Source organism: Accipiter gentilis, chromosome 30 (genome assembly GCF_929443795.1).
Source record: "Accipiter gentilis chromosome 30, bAccGen1.1, whole genome shotgun sequence".
Lineage (NCBI taxonomy): Eukaryota > Metazoa > Chordata > Aves > Accipitriformes > Accipitridae > Astur > Astur gentilis.
Genome location: NC_064909.1, coordinates 15,644,142 through 15,661,343, shown reverse-complemented (window position 1 = coordinate 15,661,343; position 17,202 = coordinate 15,644,142). Strand labels below are relative to the sequence as shown.

Below are 17,202 nucleotides of genomic sequence, written 5' to 3'. Positions count from 1 at the left end.
TCCATCTCAGATTCATAACAGTCTGTGCAATTTCAGTGTCTTAAAATACAAACTGGGCACTGTACGATGCAGGACAGAGTGTGTCTGAGAACACTCATGGAGTGTTCAACATGGAGTTCTTGTTCCACCAACAACTCCAGCCTAGAACCAAGCTCAGGCTCAGGACACCAGCTTTCCTACATCACTGTGGTTCATGTAAAAGAAAATCAAGAGTGGTCGGGGTCCCAAAACCATTTTGCAAGGGAGATTTTTGCCTGCTTATTTCACTCATCTCCCACATCTTTAAAGCATAGTCAGGGTCACAGTTCCAGGGCTGGCTCCGTTGCACATCCTCCCACCTTTACTGACACAGAAGATAGAGGCATGCATTTGGCACAAGATGCTGACTAAGGTTCAACGTTACCCATACAGCATTCTCTGTAATTATTTTGAGACAAAAAGTGTTCTGGCTGCAATAGGTACCAAGCACTAGTCTAAGGCCACATTATTTAAGTTATCTCCTAGGTAGGTACACAGGTACCAATTCATTTTTAGATCACCTGTCAACACCCACATATGCACTACAACTATAAACATTAATACACTGAAGTCGTACAAGTGATCTTGAGTCAACGGTACACACGGCATTATGCCCTGCTGCAGATCACATGCAATTGAATCCAGTCACCTTCTTGGGAAACGCAAACATATCTCAAACACGTCTGCTGTATCAGTCATGCAGGAGAAGTATGGACTGCCATTGCTAAATTTCTGGATAAGTACACAATTTTGCTGCAATCGCACAGGAGATGCATGGATTACTACAACTGAATTTCAGAAGCACACTATTATCCAATGCAGGGTAAACCCAGTTACTGGAATATTTGTTCAACTGTTAATCAGTAATCAAAATCAGGAACAACCACTGTAGCCAGGAAGTGAGTATGATATGTTACATGCTTTAAGTATGGTTGTTAGAAGGAGAGTCAAGTGTTCGCAACAAATCTGGGCTTAATGGGTTAGCTGTAAAAACAAAAAATCAAGCCTACCCAGGTCATTATTCTGTGGTTATCCTTACAAGACCTATCCATATGCTCCAGACCTGTAAGAAGTGTTATTCCTGAATCTCTCCAGAGTTTAATCATTAGGGTTGGTTTTAACATTGTATAATGCACTTTTAAACTTGAAAGCTGCCTGTCAGGTAAGGAAATGTACTCTGTCAACAGGAGGTGGTTCCCCCCCCTCCCATCTTCACACTGGAAATTTCCACATGGATCTCGCTCAAAGCGTTTGCAGGCAGTCCCTGCAATTCAGAGCCAGGCAAAGAAACCAGCCAATGCCACAGTACCATCCCAGCTGAAATGAGACCATTCAAAGGCTAAGCACTACTAAGAAACAAATGCTTTTGTAGTTAGTAGTATTAGAAGGGCAGGAAAGCCTGAATGCGAAAAGTTCATTCCCTCCCTCCGAAGGGCAACAAAAGATAATGCAATATCGATCAGCATACACTTGGACACACAAACACATCCACTTTTAACGTGGATTCTTTCTAACCAACAATACTAAAACCATATCCTCCTTTCACCCAAAAAGAGCTGAAGGATTTATCTTGAAGCGACAGTTGTGATACACTAAATGTGCATTTTGTAAGAAGAATAAGTCTTCCAACAAAATTTCAGGGAAGTTAATGCAACCACAAATGGAAAACATACATTGCACAATGTGCGCTCAACCCTCCATTACTAAATATATCAACAAGCAGAGAGGACCATTTGCCCTTTACAGGTTTGGCTATAAAAGGCAGCACTGGGCACATTGCTACCAGTATCCTTCTCTGACTTCCATGCTATCACCCCCACTTTCCTCTGCACAGCAGTTACAAACACCTAGGTACCATGCAAGTGGTTTGTTAGCTCAGAAGCATCAGCAACATGCTCCCATGCAGCGCTGCCAAAGGACAGGCTATTATAACAGGCCATTTATCCTAGCACCTTGCTGAAACACAGGCTTCTGTGTAGGAAATACAAGCTTACAGGCAACTGACTTGCTGTTTTAAATGATCTTTCAGATTTGCTGCAGGTAGCTCACAAACCCGAATGGAAACCACAGCACAAGCACAAAGGCAGGACATGGCTCAATAAGGACTTCAGAGGTCAAACCCCAGCAGAGTCGCCAACAAATAAAAGCTGAGAAGGAGGAACATATTTTCAGAAGCGAGACATACTCCTGCTTTTCAAGAGAATTGTGTCTGTAAGCCATGTCCTTCCAGTTCCTCATCTTTTGTACACCAAGTCCTCGCCTTTAACAAAGCACAGTCAGGAAAAAGCAGAGGAAACAAAAATAACTATACTGCAGTGATTAATCCTTTGGCAATAAGCATCAGGAGCAAGAAAACATTCAGGTAATATCTGTTCCCATCATCAAGCAATAAGGAGACGGGAGCTAATAAGTACAATGAGAACTGAACCGATACTGGAGGCATTTTCTTCAAGTGGAAAAAATCCCAGGTTATCTAGTTTTGTAGACCCTACATTTAGCAGGACACATTGGTTAATTATCCTGGGAAGGACACAGAAAGCAGAGACTAACAAGGTTATCAAGCAGAAAGGGAAAGCATGAAAGAAAATACACGCTAGATAAACAAGAAGGGAAAAGAGTACATACAAAAAAAATAACTAAGAATTAGGAAAATTACCTTTTTTCTTCAATGAAAAAAAGCAATAAGCACAAGCAAGGACAAGAGACACAAAAACTGAAAGACAGAGGAAGCACGCACTTCCAAGAAGACTAGTACGTATCCCCAATAATACACTTGTGTTAATACCCAGTGCAGACAGCAGGCAAGGGATTCCCACCCACCCGCCCTGCCATGGCAAGTTCTATTCATACCACTAGTAAATTAATAAACAGCGTAAGCACGCTCTATCAAAGACAGATTTAAGGAGTGGTTTCAAACAGAATTGGTGTACAAAGTCTATATCACACTTGACTTGTGTCCTGAGCACTCGTTATCTAGCTCAAGCAAAGTAGGGCACTGCTGGCATGGAGTATGGACCAGTCGGCCGTGTCTACACAAGCTGTCAGAGTGCCTGCTAACCTGGACTGAAGAGGGTTGACAAGTGTCAGTCATGAGCTATTTTCCAAGAATAGGCAGGGTCACAGTTTTTGCTTAGTAAACTTCTCACAGCTGAATGAATCTCTGGAAAACACCCACACCTTCTAGCATCAGGAGGCTAGAGCCAAGCCATCCACAGACAGCAGACGAGGTCCACGCAGCAGGCAGAGGGGCTTGTATAGGTTAGATGCCACACCGGTAGGTTAACCGTCTCCTGACGTTGTACCAGATTTTGAACCCTGTTGTAACGATATAACTAAATCAACGCCTGGGATGCTGCTATGCGCAACGACCCCCTGCCTCACAAGCCACTGTCCTCTAGTGACCAACTGCTGCCCGCTTCCTCCCTTCTTCAACACACCAGGCTACCAGACTGAAGGTTTAAGCAAGTATAGCGAGACATTCAGCGTACCAGAGGCCAGTAACAGAAACATAAAGCCTCACAACAGGCAGCATATGAATTCTTATATTTGTACTGTTTCCAAAACACATCCCTCCCCTCATTCCCCTTTTCCACATGCTAACATGTCTTCCTACAGACACACAGACCAGCTTCTGACTTCACGTGCTTTTTTCCAGATGCTTGTACAGGGAAAAACCTTACACATATATACACATGCATATACACACACACATCTATACGACAGACCAAGTTTAAACACAAGGAGACTTCTAATCATACAGAAGTATACCAGAAATATTTCTGAAAGTTTTCTGTGCATGACAATACAGCCTCTTTCAAAGGGAACCATTTCTACCATCAACAGTTTGCTATCCACCCAAGAAGCTCACCTACTTTTGAGTAATTATAAAACAAAACCAACAACAAAAAAACAACCAAAAAACCCAATACAAACAAGCAAACAAAAAAAAACAACAACCAAAACCAACCACCAACCAAAAAAACCCACCTAAACCTCAGCAGTTCTATAGTAGCCCCTATTACGCCTCTGTCATGGTTTAACCCCAACTGGTAACTAAGCACCATGCAGCTGCTCACTCACTCCCCCCCTACTCTGTGGGATGGGGCAGAGAATCAGGGAAACAAAAGCAAAAAACTCACAAGCTGAGATAAGAACAGTTTAGTAGAACTAAAAGAAGAAACTAATAATGATAATAACTACAATAATAAAGTGACAATAATAATAAAGGGATTGTAATATACAAAACAAGTGAGGCACAATGCAATAGCTGATGCCCAGTTAGTTCCTGACCACCCTCCCCAGGTCAACTCCCCCCAGTTTATATACTGGGCATGACATCACATGGTATGGAATACCCCTTTGGCCAGTTTGGGTCAGCTGCCCTGGCTGTGTCCCCTCCCAGCTTCTTGTTGCCCTTCCAGCCTCCTTGCTGGCTGGGCATGAGAAGCTGAAAAATCCTTGACTCTAGTATGAACACGACTTAGCAACAACTGAAAACATCAGTGTGTTATCAACATTCTTCTCATACTGAATCCAAAACACACCACTATACCAGCTACTAGAAAGAAAATTAACTCTATCACAGCTGAAACCAGGACACCCTCTCAGGCCTGCAGAAGTTTTAGCTGCCGCCTTTATCTCCAACTTTTCTTTTAAATAAGTGAGAGAAAAATGAAAAAAATATTAGGCTGGACAGGTAGTAAGGCAGATAATTAAATATGACGCTTCCAAAGGAAACAGTCTTCCCCCCACTTCCTATTATCCATTATCACAATCACTGTTATCTTAGTTTTATCTAAACAAGGACTATAACCCTGGAATCAGTGTTATAGCCACCCACACCATCGGAGTGAGTGTGGCAACAGTATGAAAAAAAAAATAAAGAACAGAACACAAACAAGATACAAATGACCAGGTACTCAGCACATTTGTTCCATGGCCATAAATCAGCAGTAGACTAACTTCAAAATAAGTATTATTCATTAAGCTGTTCTATAACCGCTCTTTTACAAATTTTTCCATTTCTCTTTGCACGTGTTGCCATACCAACCCTTTCACGTGATCCTTTCACTCTTGGCCTTTTTCAGTTCTGTCACACACCTCCCCACCAGTTCCTTTGATACCAGATTTCTAGGCCCCTGCCTAGACATATTTTCATTAGTTGGATTCCTTGGGTTGCAGCTGACCCAAGTTTTAACCATGCAGGGCACAGAAACTGCATTTTAAAAAGGAGAGAGTTACTATCATCCTTTAAATCAAACTGAAGATCTACCTCGCTTATCCTTCATTCCTCCCCCTCCCCACACCGCCCACAGACTACAGCTCCAAAAGAAATGTCTTTAAAGGCCTGACCTACCACAGAACTAAGGACTCCTATATTTGAGTCCTGCCCCGTGGCTTTGACTCAAGCCTCCTTAAACTGAATTCATCAAGTAGTCTCTGAAAGCTGCTTTAAAACTACCCTTGCACAAAGCAGTTTGCCAATGCCATTTAAAACAAACACCTTTGAAGGGCAGCTGGAACTTGTTTATTCTCTAATCGTTATAACAGCAGTACACGCACTGATAAAAGTGGGCTGCTTGGCAGACAAATGCATCTTTCCACCAAAATTCAGAAGGCTTAGCAGTCATTTTTGGCGAATGACAGCTAGTTCAAAACCCAGTACGAATGATTCTCACCGTAAATGGCTTGACACACAACATAAGAGTGAAAGAATGCTTGGACACTTTAAAAGTAAGCACAGTCTGCTTTATTTTAGGCACAGATACATCAATGCAAAGTGAATGCTCTGGACTGACGGCTCTATTTACTTCTTTCTGGACAATGTCTGAGGACATGCAAAAGCATAGTCACAGCCCACGTGCCTAGAATTAAGAGTCTCTTTCTACCCTGGCCACAGATCTAGAAATAATTCATTCACAATCAAGATCCTAGTGGGAGAGCGCGTTCCCTCAGCACAGGCCATTTCCTCTTCTGATATATCTTGACACAACACACTAATAAATTCTGTGCCGGGCAGAGATTGTTTCCCATTACACTGAGGTAGATCTGACTCAGTCACTATGATTTTAAGGCTACCGCTCACTTGCTTTTCCCCAAAAATGAGTTCTGTGCCTGCTCCTGCAAATTAAGTATTTGCAGTTGGGGTACTAAAAAAAGGTCCATTTACCTCATTTGCAGGGCAAAAAGATTTGGGCCGTTGGGCAGGTATTTCAGTCTGGAGTTACATTTATACCTAACATCCTATCTCTGTATTAATTATGTTACCAAGAAAAAAGGGAGCAAGAGTAAGAGGGCAAGGAAAAAACAAGGGTTTTTTTCTGTTTATGCATTGGGCAGTGCTTAGAACAAGCCATTGCACTGCATCCTCTACACGGCTCAAAAGCTGCAGGCACAAGTGTAATTTCAATCACATGAATAATTCTGATAAATTCTGTGACTAAGAGTTACTTCCCATGCATGTGGATCCTTCATCCAGCAACAAGGGCAATAGTATATTAATATCAAAATAGAACATGACCACAAAGCACACAGATTAATATAAGATTTGGGCAGATGCAATATTTGAAGTATATACTTAAGAAACAGAACCACTACAAGTTGAATTTACACCTTTATTTGGGTTTATGGCAAGTTCACACAAAAGCACAGTTCACTAGTTCCAAATCGTCCCTCTGTCAGTGTTAACACAGCATCACTTTAAAAGACAAATCCCCCACATCCATATGGAACAACTCCAACCAGCAGTATTTATAAAAAGGTTACACTAAAGCTCTGCACTGATCAAATCCAAACACTGCACTTCAAACCAAAACTAAACGTCACAAACATCCCCCCCCAGGTTTGCAGAGCAGCTCTACACTCTCGCGAAGTCACTTCAGAAGAGACCACCAAAGCTCAGCTCCCTCTCCGATGCACAGGGAGCCCATCCCTGCCTGATGCACAGCTCTGCAGCATTAAGCTCTGCGCAGGGAACCAGCAGAGCTCCCCACTGGTCTCATGCTCTGAGCTGGAGTACAAAGTATAAACGAAGGAGGTTATCAGTTTGCAGTTAATTTTTTTTTTTTTTTGCGTACACTGTTATGTTGTAATTGTTTTTATTGGAAGCTTTAACTTTCTGAAAGCACACTGAGTCCAATTTAGGAATTGGAAACTGATAAAAAGCTATGCCTTACAAACCAGTGCAGATTCCTTAAGACACAAACACACCATTACTTAAGACAAAATTTTTGAGAAAAACAGCAGCTCTTTCTCTTGCATAGCAGCTCTTTCTCTCGCATTTAAACACACATCGCTCTTCACTCATAGATCTCAAAAAGCTAAAGAAAGGGGACTGATATTAAAGTTCTCTACTTTAGACGGAAGAGAACAAGTAACCTACCCAAAGTTACACCACATGTCAGTGATGGAGTTGGGAACAGAATCACAGCTCTCTGAAGAGTACACCGATCCTTACAGCACACTGCCTATACCTAAGTGTCCTGTAAATATCCACCCCCTACAGAGCAAAAAGAAACAAGGATTTATATACAGTTAAGATGGTCAGCAAACTCGATATTGTTAACAGTCACATTTAAATGATTAAATGCCACACCAGCAATGCTTTATAGTCAGAACCTCTCTAATTACAAGCTTCCAGAAAACTAGACACACCCTGTAACTGTACCGTACCCTGTCTCCCTCAGGTCTAAGAAGATATTTTGCTTATTATCCTTTTTGTACACCAGCACAGAACCATGCATGCTATGTCCTGAGTCACTGTGTTACAAAATCAATAAGAGGTACCCCAAGCGTGTGTCTCCAGGTGGCATATACACACATCCTCTGCTCATATGGTGAGCGTAACCCTTCTGTTATTGTCGTGAACAGCAGGTCAAACACCACAGCCTCCCACTATTGATCCTGCGGGCGCATATATCTAGATAGATCCAATGACTTTCAACCTTGCCCTGAAAGCTAGGGTTAAGTTCAAATTTAGTAACTTACAACACAACCTAGTCTATTCATAGCCCCCTTACATACCAGGGTCCTAGCTATAGGAGCTTTCTTTTTCCTGGCTGTGCCCAAACCTCCCTGTAAGAAGAGGAAAAATAGGATGGAGGAGAACCATAGGCAAAAAAGGAGACTTCAAGAAGACATAAATTGATCTCTGTGCTGAAGGGGAATGTCGTCTATCAGAACCTACAGCTCCTGCAGACAGCTCTGTCACAGGCCTCAGGCAAGTTTTGTCAGTTCCTGTTCACCACACACAGGTATTTTTGACACTAGGGTAAATAAGAGTAATGAGCTTTATATTTCTCTTAACTTACTACTAAACCTAATCTGCAAGCTCTCATATCTGATTCAGAATCTGTAATTATTTTTGCTCTCTCTGTATAGATTTTATGAAATCAGATTCTAGATAAGATAAACATATTGCTTGTTCCAAAGTTTTAAGCAACTTATATAGCTGCCTTTCAAAATCCCAAACCTCCCAAAGCAACTTCTGAATGACCATACTCCATAAAGCTTTGCTATGCAATATAAAATTCTAGGTTTACCAATTTTAGAAGAGTTCTCTAAAAGAAACACTCTATCCACTTGCAGCTTACTGCCCAGTCATTCTCCCTTCCATCTCTTTCTTAGTCCTGGTCATTCTCTTGATGAGCACTTTAACCATATCAAACTAAGATGAGGAATTAATACTCCCAAATGGAACAATTCAGAGAGCAGAAGAGCTGTGACATGTCAGAATACTGCATCAAGCCCTTTTCTATTACATTTGTTCAGCATGTCCAGAAAAAACAAGGTGTGCAACTGGTTAAAAAGAAGACATGAATAGCAATGAAAGGGACTACATAAAGATCTAATCAACATAGAAAACCAGGGCAAACTGCAGAGGAGAAACAAACACAGTAAGAGTTCGCAAGGGGAAGCTATCACCTGCACAACACAAAACAGCTCTAGGACCACCCAGACAAGCAGATCATCTTTCATGGTGTCTCTACATACAGAATCTACATAGTCTTTAAGAAAAAGACATAGTCTTATGCAGTTTCCAGGAAAAAAAAAAACCCACAGTTATGTTTTAACTCTATGTGTGCAGACTTGTTTAAGCAGACATGTGAATTTGTAGTTTCTAGAGGTGAATTTGTAGTTTCTAGAAGCCAACTCTACAGATTGACACCTAAGTTTTTCAGAGCAACTAGTGTTATTTCCTATGCTGTGAAAAGCACAGAGAACACTTCAGATGCTGAATAACTGGAATGTAACATGCTTCATTTAGCTCTACACCTCTACTGACTGACAAAACACAAAAGCTATTAAAATAATGTGCAGAAACACAACTGTGCAAAGAAAGGGCAAAACTTGCATATCCTATTATTTCTTGGTCTTTGTCACCAGCTTAGATTGGTTTAATTTTGCCATCTATACTGGGGGGAGGGGGGGGCAGAGAAAACAAGTGGCATCTAAAAAATTGAGAGCATCTTTGAATCTAAGAATAGGCACATGTCAATAAAATTAGCTTTCGCTGCTGGGTGGGAAAGCAGACACTGACTGAACACCCTCCCTCAAACTACTGTGCTTTACTGTTAGCTTGCATTTTGGCTCCGCATGCGAAGAACTTATTTTCTTCTTCAGGTACTGAAGGAAAGCACGCGCTCAGAAAAACAGCGGGACTTTAAGTACTTTCATAAAACAAGTTGAGAGAGAAGCTACTTTTATAGAGATCCTCTACCCCAGAATACACAGCTCAATAAGCCAAAAAGCATCCTCTTCCAGGCTCCTTTCTTAAACAGTTTTAGAGGGAGAAACCCAGGAGACCTACATACAAACAGGAGATATGATACCTAAATACTGCTTCAGACTCACTACCTTCATCCTAGGCTGAACTGTTCACCCTCAAGTACAGACAGATTTAAGGAATAAGAGAAATGCTTATTCATGCATCAAGCCAAGCCCTGAGAGGCATTTAGCAAGCCAGCTGGACCAAGCAAGTTATACCATGCACACTGACAGACAAGATAAAAGACCGCGAGACACACGCCACCCCTAGCATCCTTATTAAAACAACAACAAAAAAACCCCACACAGGAAAAACAAACCAATCTTTACCTACCAAAAAACCCTCTGTAACCAATGAACCAGTTCAACACAAGGGAAATTAAAAAACAGGAATTCAGCTGCTGTCCCTCATCCCTCTCAGTTTCTGGAAAAATAATACAGCTTGACAAATGGGGGGTGAAACAACAGACCACCACTTGCCTGTAAAAGGACTACTGGAGGACTAGAAGCCAAAAAAAGTTCTGTTCTTGCTGCATGGATGCAATATGAGCTATTATTAACCTGTGCTAAATATCACAAATGAAATAACCAGAGCTGCATTGCATAGCACAGAATTCTCCTTGACAGCAATGCAACAAGGTGATCAACACTCGGACAGTAAACACGTAAGGGAATTCTCCACATCTTCTGACCTTTTCTTCTACTTATCACACTGCTTTATTTTTGAAAGGGAGACACTGTCACAGCACAGCAGGTCACCTATTCACCCCACCCCCCCCCCTTGAGTAAGGCTGGACAACAACATACAACTGTTTATTCTAAGCATATCTTATTCAAGGTTACCAAGGTCATTGCTAACTAACAGCACAGAAAAAGCATTTACAAAATACAGAAATAAATCTCCTGGTCTAAGAGCAAGCAGACTGGTAAGACATGAACTGCAGCTACGAAAGAGAGACAAGTTCTTGTTACATGGCAGAGAAAGACAAGACCACCAATATTCTGTTTAACTACCTATCTGCTTTCAGCCTTTAACTCGGAGCAATTTCTGAATCCCTTGAGAAGTCTTTTACTGAACTACTATTGACTTTGGCCATTATCCTTCTGTACATGGTGCTAAGAATTATTTTGCATATGCTCAAAGACTACACCCCAGTTCCATGAAGCAAACTAATTTAAAGACAAGCAACTCAGGAAACAAAGTTCAGAAGTTGTTAGGTTAATTCTTTTTAGAAAAACAATCCTTTAAGAGGAATCTTCTAGTTCCTCTCACATTTTTCTTTCCCTAAACACTAAGTAAAAAAAAAAAAGTCCGCTTCATTTTTATTAAGGAGTAGCTTTCTAACATCCTTTATTTTTCATAATGCTGACAGCAAAGTTTGGTTTTTCATTGCATGGGAGAATGCAGAAGAGAAGCTCCCCACTTATATTCCTGCTGGGTGGGACATGAGCGTGGTGGGGTATCAGAAATAGCATTATTACATTAGATACAGTTCTGCAAAAATTAGGATGGTCAGTAACTACGAAAGCAACATTATACAAGCCAAACTTTTGTATCTGTAGTTATTTATAGGTAGTCTGTTCAGCGCCGGTTTAAAACCCAGTACCTCCCCGTTAGTTCCTGTTCACTATGGTACAAAGACTCCGCAAGCCTATCGGCTTGTGAAAAGTACGATTATTTCCTGCGGCGCCTTACCAAAGCCAGGGACCTCTCGGTTTCTCTCCCCCCGTTTCAGCCACAGGCGAGCTCAAATTAACCAACAGATTTATTTCACGCCCATCTTCAACCAGACGCGCAGCACGGTCCCAGCGACAGAGGGAAGCCAGGTTCTCAACCGGAGCAGCCCGGACGCCAGCACACGCACGCAGCACCGGACAAGACCCCGCGTCCTCCGCGCCGCAGAGGTATGTACACCTTACGGAGCGGCAGGGGGGACGTCCACCCTTCGTCCTAAGCGATTTTAGGCTGAACGGACAGGACACCCTGCGCACCTGCCCGGGTGAGCAGACAGACAGCCAGACAGACAGCCACCCGCCCCCCCCCTCCCCCCCTCGCCCCGGGGCTGACAGGGCTGCCGGGCCTGCCGCAAGGCCCGGATCGCAGGCAGCCCGCCTCGGGCAACCGGCCACGGGGAGCGCGCCCCGGACCGCTCGGTCAGTCGCCAGGGCAGCCGAAAGGGAGGCCCCGCTGACCGGCTCCCGATCCCGCCGAGGCCGGAACCCGGCGGCGCGTCGGCGCGGCCCCGCTGCTCACCGCCCGCGGCGACGGGCGGCGCGGCCTCCCCCAGCCGCTGCCCCGGCAAGGGCGCGGAGAAGGCCGCGGCACCGGCCGGGTCCAGCCCCGCGGGGCTCGGGCAGCCGCCGGCACGCCGCCGCCATTGCCCGCCGGACCCCGCACACGTCCCCCCCTCGGCCGGGGAACGGCGGCCGCGGCGGAGCGACCCCAGGGCCCAGGGGACGGGCGGCGGACTCCACTCCCCCTCACCCCCTCCGCGCCGGGCACGGGCAGCGCCGCCGCCGCCCACCTCCCCTCCCGCACCGCACCGCTCCATCGCGCCGCATTACCGGGTACCCGGCAGCCGCTTGCCCTCCGCCGCTGTGGCCGCTCCGCGCCCGGACCGACACAGCCCCGCGGCGGCGGCAGCCGCCTCAGCCTCAGCCGCCGCCTCAGCCTCAGCCTGCCTTCGCCCCTCACGCCGCCGCGCTCACCTGTCCGACCCGCTCCGCGCCCGCCGCCCGGGCCCGCGCGCTTGTTTACCGCCCCGGCCGCCCCTGGCCGAGGCCCGGCCTCGCGCCCCGCCCCCGCGGCGCTCCCATTGGCTCGTCCGCCGGCCTCTCCCCTTACCGCGGCGGAACCGCCGCCGAGGAGCGAGCCGAGCCCGTGCACCCCGCGCCCCCGCCAATGGCAGGAGGGCTCGGGCGGAGCGCCGGCCAATGAGGGGCGGGGAGGGGGCCGGCGCGGCGCTGCGCGGCGGCTGCAGGGGGACGTGAGGCCCGTGAGGTCCGTGCGGCGGCCGCGGCCGTTGGGCGGGGGGTGGGGGGGGCGGCGAGGCGTGAGGTGCGTGTGGGGCGGGCGGCGGTCGGGGACCCGCCGGCATCGCGGGGGGTGAGCCCGGCAGCCTCGCCACGGTCGCCTCCTGTCAGCGGTGGGCCGGCTTCCTCCGGGCCGAGGCGGGGGGAGGGCTCCTGTAACGAGCGGGGACCGGACCGGGTGCCTCGGCGGGGAAAGGACGGGGTTAGGCAGCGCTGGTACCCCGCGCCTCAGGAGGGCCCGGGGAGAAGCGGGGGGGTGTCACTGCTCGGGCAGTCCCGCCAGCCCTCCGGAGACGTTAATGGTGTACGGGGAGATGCAGAGGAGCCCGGTGCCCAGCAGGCTCCAGGCAAACGCTAAGCGAAGGGTGCAACTCCATTTTGTGGCGCTCCGTGACCGAGAAAGCTTTGTAGGTGGATGCCAGTGTGGTTTTTTCCAAAGAGTTGGCTTAAAATCGCCGTTGGTACTGCTCACGCACGTGTTGGAAATTGCATGTTCATATACGTGTTGGAAAGAAAAACAGCGCGTTGTTTCCTGCAGGTTGATTCCAGCGATGTGGTGTCTCACAGATGCTGCAAGGGGCTGATAGTAACAGCTAGCTCTGTGCTTTTCTGGATGTTCTGGTAAGCGCCTGTCTCTGTCAGCAACTTTCCCGTCTGAAAAATAACAATACGGTCTTTATGGTGCATTTGCCACATGGCTGCATTAGTGCAGGAGTACCTTTGGATGAGGTTTGGAGATTAAATAGTTCATTTCTTCTTAAACAGGATTCGTAATTCTCCTCTAGTTGTAGCGTACCTTATAGGAGTGACCAACAAACAGCCCCAAGCTTTAATTTCAGCATTGTCAGTTGCTTGTTTTGGCCAACCTTTTCAGCTAGTAGCTTGAATTGAGCACTTAAATCCACACTGAAGGACCTATATTAAAGTCAGTAAGAGCTGCGGGTGCTGTGGATTTGTGAAGAAGGAAACTGGATAAATGGTCTGCTCTAAGTGAGCGTAGGGGGTAAACTCGATGCAGCACGTTGGTGGATATTGTCGCCAACCTGCTAGTGCCAAACTTCCCCCGTGCTGTAGAGAGGGATAATTATATCCCTTATCTCCAGCTGCTCATACCAAGAGTTATATGGCTAGTATTTATGAACACACAAAATATTGTTCAAATATTACATATATTCCTTCATCGTTTTTTTTTTTAAATAAAAATATATGCTTCCCACCCAAGCCCCACGTAGATTCCCACGTAGGCCATGAGAACGTCTCTGCTAGGCACTGAACAGACAGCTACAAATAAACTTAGTAAAACTCATCACCCAGACATTATCCAATTGGAAGCAAGCCTCAGTCAGTACTAGAAAGGCTAGATTTGAACTTGAAAGGTTAAAAAAACCAATTCCCTGCGGAAGACACATTATTGCCTTAATTGCTCTACACACAGGCTGTGCATAGACACAATATATCTGAAATGGAAAGGCCAAACATGACACTTTCATGTTTGAGAATGGGGTGGAGACTGGATGCGTTAGATGATGCAAAAACATGGCTGCAGTAAAATACCAGCCTTGAAAAGTTTTGTCAAAAAAAGTCTAATTTTCTTAATTTCAATACTGACACCTCCAAAAATGCGTATGAATTAATTGTTTGGTTTGTGGTTAATTCCGTGCTACTTTCTCTAAAGGAAAGATCATCTTTACCTTCATCTGGAAAGAGATATGTTTCACATGTCTTTTCTAAGGACATTCTTTTATCTACTCCTGTGCTGAATTTGGATGTCAGTTCTAAGTTTCTGTGTAACATCACTTTGCGTGCGTCAGCTCGGCGTTAATTGTGAAATATGTCTTACTCACTGTGCTGAGCACGGAGAACTGCATGGGTTTCTGCGTGAGCACGCTGTCATAGTTTGAGATGTAGGCAGAACAAGCACAGGATAAAGCTCTCCCCATCTTTCAAAGACAGGCCTGGCAGGTTCCCTTTATTGCCACGTAGTAAACCATTGGGTATTTCTGCCACTGCTGTTCAATTTGCATCACACCTTCTGTTGCCAGGCTTTCTACAGCCTTAAAAGACCCCTTTGAGTGCAAGGCTAGCTCTTTCTATACTTAGATTAAAGAAGAGAGAAGTGTCTGTTTTCCACCCAATTTGGAATGCAGAGGTAGGATTGAAAGTGGGACTGAAGCTGCTAGGAGAAGATACTTCATGTCCTTTTTTTGTTACTTTTTAGTCCTTGAGGAGAATCCGGGCAGCACACCCGGGACTCACAGTCCAGAATCCAGAGGCTAACTTTTGTGGGGATGTTTGCCTAACTGTGTCCACAATCCTAAGTAAAAATTTGAACACGGTATATGTAAAGCACTGGGAGAATTGTTCCATGGCAGAAGCTGTGCAAGATCTCCCTGTAAAATGGGGAAAAAAGGTAAAAGAGAAAAAATACTGTCAATACTTGGAATTGGTTTAGTGCTGCCAATTATGAGATTTACAGACCTGAACCCTGGACAAAAGAAGGGGCAGAATGTTGTGGTTCAAAAATGGACCAGGGACTCATCCTTTTCTTCAGAAATTTTATGTTAACAGCCTCAAGGTTAGCAGTTCCCATGGGCTTTGTCCAAATTCAGGTTTCCTCTCTGTGAAGACTTACAGCACTCCACCCTCACATCAGGACCCTAATCGTTATGCATGCTCTTGCATTCTCCTCTCTCCAGCCTTATTCATATTCTTCTTATTATTATTTATTATTGCGCTCTACACAGTGGGAAAGCTCAGCAAGAGGAAATGAGAATGGAGCACTCCCCCATCCTTTCCAAATCCCAGACAAATTTACAGTCTGGCCTTGAGCAAACTGTGCCTTGTTCAAAGGCAGGAGATGTGGACGTGAATCCTGTGGGGATCAGCCCAGGCCGCCCCATTCTGGTTTTGTGCCCTCCACCAAAAGATTGTAGGTAAAACAGCTGTGACACCTGTTTCATCCATGCTTTGAATCAACTGTCAGAGTTTGTGTAGGAGCTGATTTGCTAAACATGCTATGCAAACACTTGCCAGATAAAGCCCATCCAAGTGGGCTAGAGAGAAGAAACCTAGGAAACTTCTACGTAAAAATTTAAACGTTGGCATCCATTGATGCTTTAGTGCCTCCAGTATGATGTGACAGCAGAATGAGGTTGTTTCAGGTTAAGTTTTTACTTCGGTGTCTAAATGTCATGTAATTTTTGTGCTATATGCCTGCATTCTTTTGCAGATCTGTACAGTGCAGATTTGAATGTAGAGAGCAAGCCAAAGCAGTCCTGTGAAAAAGCAACTTCCCAGATTTTGAGGAGTCTCTTGATTACCTGTAAGAACAAGAAGTGAACATAATTAAGAAATCAGCCACAACACATCTTTGGCACCGTAACTGTCATTTGCTTTTTACATCTTGTTCAGTAGTGTTCTGTTCAGTCAAATTTCAACATTCTTGCTGCTTTATCCAGAAACACGAGCATTTCTAGCAAGAATGTTACACCTATGAGGATTATACAAATAATTTATTAAATTATAAAAGTATGGTAAATGTGTTTATAATAATATAATTTACAAGACAGATATAAATACTATAATGATATAACTATCCTCATAATAGATATATAAATATAATGGAAATTATAATAAATTTAAATTGTAACTGATAATGAGTCACACTTCCCCAGAGCCTTCTCTCTACTGATGTTAAAACCGTTTGTTGAAGATTATTTCATTCTCCAAATATACTTATTTTGCAAGTCAGAGAGAGGTCAAGTACCTTACCCTGGGTCAGTGGGAAAGCTTGATAGAGCAGCTGGAAGTCCTGACTCCATAGCAGATACTTTAGCTGTGCCATCATATCTTCACCTCATATTGCCTGTTGATGTTTATGTAATGAAGGGCTTAATGATGCAATTTCATGAGGTGCATAAGCAGCTCTGCTGCACGTCTGGGGTAGAAGCAGCAAGAGGGGCACGAGGAAGAGCGAGTCCAGAGGTCTTTGACTGTGACTTCCAGCAGGGTCACTCTCAGCCTTTGGGTGGGGTTGCTTTCCTTCTCCTCTTGGCTGTTTTTTGAGAGGAGTCTGTTCGCTCACCACCTAGCAGCTCACCACTTACAGGGTGCCAGGGAACACCCAAGAAAAGCTCTGCCAGTTCTGATGCTGACTGCTTGGAAGAACCCAGTGAAAGCTGGCTTCTTTAAAGCCTCCTACCAAGTGGGCCAAGTTCCCAGAGAGGAGCATAGAGAGGAACAGACCAGAGTGGCTAAACTTCTACAAACAGAAACAGTTAGAGAACCAGAGCCTGGAAGGATCTTTGGGCCCTGCAGTAAGAAGGGCTCCACTGCAACAGGAAATTAGTAGGCAAACAACTAACCTGCAGAAAAAAAGAGTTAATG

The 17,202-nt window shown here is 45.0% G+C and overlaps 1 protein-coding gene across 2 annotated transcripts in view; it reads right to left on the bottom strand.

Annotated features, from left to right (window-relative positions):
- The window catches only part of COQ8A (coenzyme Q8A), a 48,246-nt gene extending 35,675 nt beyond the window's left edge, over nt 1-12,571 (bottom strand). The window contains exon 1 of one of the 2 annotated variants that reach the window (XM_049833632.1): nt 12,493-12,571. The gene's annotated coding sequence lies outside the window, so the exon portion shown is untranslated. Of the gene's footprint in view, nt 1-12,348; nt 12,374-12,492 lie in introns of those variants that run through there. The other variant, XM_049833633.1, reaches the window with a different exon arrangement.
- Nucleotides 12,572-17,202: the final 4,631 nt, after the last annotated feature.